The sequence below is a fragment of the Schistocerca serialis genome, chromosome 5 (genome assembly GCF_023864345.2).
Source record: "Schistocerca serialis cubense isolate TAMUIC-IGC-003099 chromosome 5, iqSchSeri2.2, whole genome shotgun sequence".
In the NCBI taxonomy this organism is placed as follows: Eukaryota; Metazoa; Arthropoda; class Insecta; order Orthoptera; family Acrididae; genus Schistocerca; species Schistocerca serialis.
Window position 1 is genome coordinate 679,358,565 of NC_064642.1, and position 8,684 is coordinate 679,367,248.

The 8,684-nt window shown below is 44.9% G+C and overlaps 1 pseudogene; it reads left to right on the forward strand.

Annotated features, from left to right (window-relative positions):
* The first annotated feature begins 6,818 nt into the window (after positions 1-6,818).
* LOC126482553 (5S ribosomal RNA) lies at positions 6,819-6,936 on the forward strand (annotated as a pseudogene).
* Positions 6,937-8,684: the final 1,748 nt, after the last annotated feature.

The following is an 8,684-nucleotide window of genomic DNA, read 5'->3' on the forward strand; positions in this document are numbered from 1 at the left end:
AGAGAGCGTGATCATTGCAAGCTTAATAAACTTATGCCATCGCGCTTTTACGTCGGTCGTTTCAGCTAATGTTTATTTACATCAGAGGGACGCTGTAATAAGTCAAAAAGTAACAAGAGCAGAAGGATTATAATTAACAATCGGCAGCGTAACATTTAGGAGGGTGGCGCATAGAGTGATGCACCAAAACGCATCGACCTTCACAGATCACTAACTGAACACCACCTGCTGGCATTCCATGTAACTGACGCGGTAGGAAGGTATATGAACGGAGCAGAGACGAATGGGGTAATTCTAATGACGAAACGGGGCACAAGCGGAGAACCCCATTGCCTCAAGTGACTTTGATGAAGGGAAGATCGTTATTACCCGGTACTTGAGACTAGCATCTCGGAAACGATGAAACTTGTCGGTTATTCGCACGCTACATTTTGCTGCCTATGGAAATTAATGTAGGCTACAATGTGAGATTCCACAGGTCGTTTTGGCAGTAATCGAAATGCACTTTACTGCGGACCATTGACCCTACCTTGTGCTTGATGTCTTCCTCGAAGACGATAAAACTCTCCAGCTAATGGCTCTGAGCACTATGGGACCTAACATGTGAGGTCATCAGTCCCCTAGAACTTAGGACTACGTAAACCTAACTAAACCCGAGGCAGGATTCGAAACTGCGACCGTAACAGTCGCGCGGTTCCGGACTGAAGCGCCTAGAACTGCTAGGCCACAACGGTCGGCTGAACCTTCCAGATCATAATCATACTACAGTGATTTGAAATGCATGACAGTGAACGCACATTGACGCCTTAGCCACTAAATTTGCCCCGTCTAAAACAGATTGAACACATCTATGACGCTACTGGGCTCCATCTCTGCACCCAAAAACCGTGCTGTAATGTATAGAAGTTGTGTGAGCTGCAGGTCTACCTGCAGGTAGACATATGGTGCCACATGCCTCTCGAAACATAGCAAAGACTAGTTAAATCCATACCACGCACAATCATTACCACATTACGTTCTAAATGTGGACCAACACGTTTAAAGCAGGTTTTCATAACGTTTTGCCTCTTCAGTATCCCGATGTAAAGACACACATACTATACTAGCCTTTTCACTGCAGCTTCGCCCATGACTGTGTTCGACTTATACCTTGAACTCGCCTACTCCTCCCCCCAGCGTCCAAATATTCCTTTCTATTCTCCTCCACCTCATCCTCCCACCTCTATGTGTCTATCTCATCCTTCCCCTCTTCTTGTTCATTCCCTCCTCCCCCATCCAATGGTTATATGATCCTCTTCCTCTCTCCCTCCATCTCTGCCTAACCCTCTTGTTTTTTGACCTGCCCACCATCCCTCTACAATTTCCACCTGCCTACCGCAACTCCCCATCCTCCTCTCCACCTGTCCATTTCCTTATCCCCCTCACTCTGTCCGTTCCATACTCTACCAGTCTCAACACAGCCCCAACCATGCTCATTGGCACACGTAGCCCATATAATACAGGGCTATTACAAATGATTGAAGCGATTTCATAAATTCACTGTAGCTCCTTTCATTGACATATGGTCACGACACACTACAGATACGTAGAAAAACTCATAAAGTTTGTTTCGGCTGAAGCCGCACTTCAGGTTTCTGCCGCCAGAGCGCTCGAGAGCGCAGTGAGACAAAATGGAGACAAGAGCCGAGAAAGCGTATGTCGTGCTTGAAATGCACTCACATCAGTCGGTCATAACAGTGCAACGACACGTCAGGACGAAGTTCAACAAAGAACCACCAACTGATAACGCCATTCGGCGATGGTATGCGCAGTTTAAAGCTTCTGGATGCCTCTGTAAGGGGAAATGAACGGGTCGGCCTGCAGTGAACGAAGAAACGGTTGAACGCGTGCGGGCAAGTTTCACGCGTAGCCCACGGAAGTCGACGAATAAAGCAAGCAGGGAGCTAAACGTACCACAGCCGACGGTTTGGAAAATCTTACGGAAAAGGCTAAAGCAGAAGCCTTACCGTTTACAATTGCTACAAGCCCTTACACCTGATGACAAAGTCAAACGCTTTGAATTTTCGGCGCGGTTGCAACAGCTCATGGAAGAGGATGCGTTCAGTGCGAAAATTGTTTTCAGTGATGAAGCAATATTTTTTCTTAATGGTGAAGTGAACAGACACAATGTGCGCATCTGGGCGGTAGAGAATCCTCACGCATTCGTGCAGCAAATTCGCAATTCACCAAAAGTTGACGTGTTTTGTGCAATCTCACAGTTTAAAGTTTACGGCCCCTTTTTCTTCTACGAAAAAAACGTTACAGAACGCGTGTATCTGGATATGCTGGAAAATTGGCTCATGCCACAACTGGAGACCGACAGCGCCGACTTCATCTTTCAACAGGATGGTGCCCCGCCGCACTTCCATCATGATGTTCGGCATTTCTTAAACAGGAGATTGGAAAACCGATGGATCGGTCGTGGCGGAGATCATGATCAGCAATTCATGTCATGGCCTCCACGCTCTTCCGGCTTAACCCCATGCGATTTCTTTCTGTGGGGTTATGTGAAAGATCCAGTGTTTAAACCTCCTCTACCAAGAAACGTGCCAGAACTGCGAGCTCGCATCAACGATGCTTTCGATCTCATTGATGGGGACATGCTGCGCCGAGTGTGGGAGGGACTTGATTATCGGCTTGATGTCTGCCGAATCACTAAAGGGGCACATATCGAACATTTGTGAATGCCTAAAAAAACTTTTTGAGTTTTTGTATGTGTGTGCAATGCATTGTGAAAATATCTCAAATAATAAAGTTATTGTAGAGCTGTGAAATCGCTTCAATCATTTGTAATAACCCTGTACATTTCAATAAAGCATAGCGATACTACTCCCATAATACATATTTAACAGAGAGCAGGGTACACACCAGGGGCTTGAGAATCATTTGTTTGCACCTGACATGCAGTCCACCATGCAAAGCAGGTCGATATAACAGACTGACAGTGCTGAAATCTGGTATCGCAGGACAGAGCGGATCAGGTTGTTGAAAGGGGCCAAGATTAGTTACTGTTAGTTACACAAGAACTCAGAATTTTATTATTCGAAAACACAATGCACAGTTCTCTCTTTAAAACAACAATGATCAATTCACGGGTGAGGGCCAAAATAACTTAATAACAAGGTTTAAATAAATCCTTTGAAAAGACAAGGATTTAGAGAAACGGCTGAAGGCCTTACTTAAGGAAAGTTAAAATGTCCTCTCCGCTAAAGTCCCAAATAATATTTCAGATCAACATAGGAGATTTTTTAAAGGGCAAGGATTTACCAATTTCCACTAAAAGCCATATTAAGTAAAATTTGAATTAATTTCTCGGCTGAAAGCACAATAATATTTCAACACAATAAAAGGCAATCTTTAAAGACAAGCATTTACACAGTAGAACAGAAACCATCTTACGGAAACTTGAAATATGTTTACGGCTGAAGGCCCAAACAGTTGTTCAAAATAATTAAAGACAAAACTTAAGATAAGCATTTACACAGTACGGCTGAAGGCCATTTTAAGAATTCAAGATAATTAAAGAGAAACCCTACAGACAGGAACTTACACATTACGGCTGAAAGCCACAAATTTTAAAAGAAACGCGGCTGAAGGCCTAAATACAGAGCAAACAAGAATTTTTAATACACATGGCTGAAGGCCTAATCTTAAAATACTTCACGGAAGGTTCGGCTGAAGGCCATATACTGAACACTAAAACAGACAAAATTAATACACGGCTGTAGGCCTCTCACAGTACTTGCGACAAAAGAAATCACAATCACAAACAACTGAACAGTGGTGCTCTGAAGTGTTCTAAGGGTCGGCCTGGGGAGGTACCTCTAACATAATTTTAGGTGAGACAGGCAGCCAATAATCGGACAGCAACTCGACTCACAACCTAATAAATCCCCATCCGTCAACGGAAAATATCAGCGAGGACAAAGATATCAGCAGCACTACGTCGTCAAAATTTGTGTATAAATACAGCCAAAGCACAATAACCACTCAAAAAATATTCACAAACACCAAAGGCTGTCGAACTACACGCGGTACCGGACAGCATCAACACGGCGAGGAAAAACACACTGCGGAACACTACGCTAATGACCTCGCCGCGGAGGCTTCCTCGTTTCCCTGTCCTAACCGACTGACTACTTACAACAGTACGCAGACAGCAGTCATAACTGCTCAATGGAAATCACAGAAGCTACAGACAGTTCCACGTAAACACTTGCACCAAGAACTATGACAATCCTAAAACCAATGACTGTGGAACAACAAGGACGGATCACAAGTCGACACACACAGATTTTCCATATGCGGTCGGCGACTAAATACACGTCGTCCGATAAGACGACCGACCGAACAACCAAACAAGGTCGTCCCCACTCAAGTCATGTGTGTCAGCGCCGGTCGGGTGAGTCTTGGCTGTCCGGAGCTGATTGCAGCTCCAACCAGACTCAACTCCATGTACGTTCGGAACTCGGAGACACGGCGACCAGGGTGCACTGGCTCGACTCAACCATGCAGACGTAACTCTTGCCTATTGGCCACGACATCGCTGCACAAGGAAGGAACCGACCCACGTAAGGCTAGATGACCCACTGACGAGGCCCAGAAAAGGCCGAAAGACCAAATACACGTCGCTCGATGAGACGACCGACCGAACGACCAACCAACGGTCGTTCCCGCTCTACTCTCCTTCGGTCGGACAGTTCATGTGTGTGGCCAGCAGTCGGCAAGTACTGGTTGTCCGCGCCTCACTGGCGCTCCATCCCCGACTCATCTCCGGACACGCGACGAGCAGGAAACACTACCGGTTACTCCAGAGATAGTACGACAGTGCACTTATCGATAAGCGCTGCTGCTGCCACTCACGGGTAAGCAAACCAGCAACCTAGTGACGCGAGTAAATCGAATTAAAAGAAAAACGAGGATACAGAACCACAATACAAGATGACGAGCAGTAAACGGCATGACCGCGAGCCGCGCACGGCTCAAGTGCTACTATTACGAGGTGCATTCAAGTTCTAAGGCCTCCGATTTTTTTCTCCGGACTGGAAACAGATAGAAACATGCGCATGTTTTAAAATGAGGCCGTGTTCATTGTCAATACGTCCCAGAGATGGCAGCACCGTACGGCAAATGGAATTTTACCGCCAGCGGCGAGAATGAGAACTGTTTTAAATACTTAAAATGGCGACGTTTTCCTTACTTGAACAGCGTGCAATCATTCGTTTTCTGAATTTGCGTGGTGTGAAACCAATTGAAATTCATCGACAGTTGAAGGAGACATGTGGTGATGGAGTTATGGATGTGTCGAAAGTGCGTTCGTGGGTGCGACAGTTTAATGAAGGCAGAACATCGTGTGACAACAAACCGAAACAACCTCAGGCTCGCACCAGCCGGTCTGACGACATGATCGAGAAAGTGGAGAGAATTGTTTTGGGGGATCGCCAAATGGCTGTTGAACAGATCGCATCCAGAGTTGGCATTTCTGTGGGTTCTGTGCACACAATCCTGCATGACGACCTGAAAATGCGAAAAGTGTCATCCAGGTGGGTGCCACGAATGCTGACGGACGACCACATGGCTGCCCGTGTGGCATGTTGCCAAGCAATGTTGACGTGCAACGACAGCATGAATGGGACTTTCTTTCCTTCGGTTGTGACAATGGATGAGACGTGGATGCCATTTTTCAATCCAGAAACAAAGCGCCAGTCAGCTCAATGGAAGCACACAGATTCACCACCACCAAAAAAATTTCGGGTAACTGCCAGTGCTGAAAAAATGATGGTGTCCATGTTCTGGGACAGCGAGGGCGTAATGCTTACCCATTGCGTTCCAAAGGGCACTACGGTAACAGGTGCATCCTACGAAAATGTTTTGAAGAACAAATTCCTTCCTGTACTGCAACAAAAACGTCCGGGAAGGGCTGCGCGTGTGCTGTTTCACCAAGACAATGCACCCGCACATCGAGCTAATGTTATGCAACAGTTTCTTCGTGATAACAACTTTGAGGTGATTCCTCAGGCTCCCTACTTACCTGACCTGGCTCCTAGTGACTTTTGGCTTTTTCCAACAATGAAAGACACTCTCCGTGGCCGCACGTTCACCAGCCGTGCTGCTATTGCCTCAGCGATTTTCCAGTGGTCAAAACAGACTCCTAAAGAAGCCTTCGCCGCTGCCATGGAATCATGGCGTCAGCGTTGTGAAAAATGTGTATGTCTGCAGGGCGATTACGTCGAGAAGTAACGCCAGTTTCATCGATTTCGGGTGAGTAGTTAATTAGAAAAAAAATCGGAGGCCTTAGAACTTGAATGCGCCTCGTATTGCTACTACGAGCACCACCACTACTATTACTCCTACTACTACTACTGCTACTACCACCACTACAACACAATACTGCTGTCATGCAAGGCAGGCGACATGCCGTGGCACAGAAATCTGTTTTTTATATCTGAAATATAGGCTTCCCTGATAAGCAGTTGATATAACAGCCTGATACTCTTCCCACACAACGTGACTGTAACGCACACCAACCCATACACCAAAGTCTTTAAAAACACGTTTTTTCCCCGTCTTCGCTCCTATTTTAGCTAAGAGGTTATAAACCACATAGTGCTCATACTTCTCTTCTGTGCCAAATTTAGTTGAATTCGATCTTGACGTCTGATGTGCATCAGGAACACATTTAATACTGTGTCAGAGCTAGCCAATACAAGTAGACGCAAAAGAAAATTATTTCCGTACAGAGGCAAGGAGGGTTTAGAGCAATGCAGACGATTCATATAGTCAACGGCCTTGCCACAGTGGTAACACTGGTTCCCGTCAGAACACCGAAGTTAAACACTGTCGGGCTGGGATAGCACTTGGATGGGTGACCATCCGGTCTGCCGAGCGCTGTTGGCAAGCGGGGTGCACTCATCCCATCTGAAGCAAACTGAGGAGATACTTGGTTGAGAAGCAGCGTCTCCGGTCTCGTAATCTGAGATACTGCCGGGAGAGGGGTGTGGTGACCACATACCCCTCCATATCCGCATCCAGCGACACATGTTGTCTGAGGATGACATGGTGGCCGGTCGGTACCGTTGGGCCTTCCAAGGCTTATTCGGACGGAGTTAAGTTTTATAAGGCTCATATTAGTTCTCTTGTCTAAGTTCCTGTGCTTCACGATTACTCTGCTTTTACCTCACTTCTTTAAGGCATCAACTGATGTGATTATAGTCCTCATCTTTTCTGTACCTTCTGCTAATACTTTTATCTCTAAGACTTTCATATTGTCCCCATTTGGTCAACATCGGAACGTAGTTGTGTACAAATTGTGTAGGAACTGCCCAGAATACTATAAGAGAACGATTACAGTTATTCATAGAGATTGTTTGTAATTTAGTTTCAATAAGATCAAGTAAGCGAAAGCAACTTCGTCATGTAAAAGTCAGTACATCATTTACAGGAACTTCATAAGAATTTTATATAACAAAATATGCATTACAGTGCACCTACTGGGAGTTGCGTCTGTACAGAATAAAAGATATGTGCCACAAGGAAGTAATCAATATTTAAAAATCTGAGATTCAAAATTTAAAGTTTTCAGTTCCATTGGACGCCTGCAGAAAATGAAACCTCTGGTTTCCTATGCTGAATCCTTGGCGATACTTAACACAACACGATCTGCAGTTTCCATCATGTATTGCCATCTTCAAGTGATAAGTACTTAGTGATTTGAAGAAAATAAAAGCATTTGTCCGACAACGTGTCACATAATCTGAAACTCAGCAGTAAACAGCGCGTTTTATAGTTGTGTTCTTCGATGTCGGTAAGTGTAAGTTACTGAGTATGGAAATATGCTGTTAGCGAAAGTGATATCAGAAGATGAGTGGGCACGTGCTGCATTTCTGTAGTGATGCTAATGGAATTCGTCCTTTTCTATAGATCTTCTGTATATACTGACATTTCATAGTGACCGTAGAGAACGAAATAAAGTGCTCTGGAGACAACACTCACGACCCACCCTTACACCTTTACAGCTATGTAGAAGTATTAATTATTAACTAATAAAGTTGGACGAATAATTATAATGTACTTTTATTTTAATTTATTCCGCTGAAGTAACGATCGCATTTGAATCATCGAATATGATTACTGTTGAAACGTCCCCCTTGAACAATTATACATGACTGTGCCTAAACTGACACACAATATTTTGTTAGCGCAACGCAATCTGACTTTCAAAATTCCGTACAAAAGAATGGCCCTGACTAACATCAAACTGCACCTTTCACAAATCACCCACCTCACAAAAATCTTCGCTGCTCAAGCCACTGCAATACAGCGAGCGCCACTACTGCCAGCTAAATAAAAGATTCAAACTATGGAAGGCACTAACTACTGATAGGGATAGTTAGCAAATGAAAGACATTAATAGAGAACAAACAATGTATTTACCTTGATATCATCATATATAAATATAGCAGTTCATGACAAATTTCAAAACTCCGCCATCTCTCTCCCCACATCCACCACTGCTGGCGGCTCACCTCCAACTGTGCAACGCTACGTGCTGTTCACATCCAGCTGCCGCTGCCCAACACTACAATGGCGAGTATTACAACAATGCAAAGCAGCCACAGACTGCACACAGCACAGCCAGTGATTTT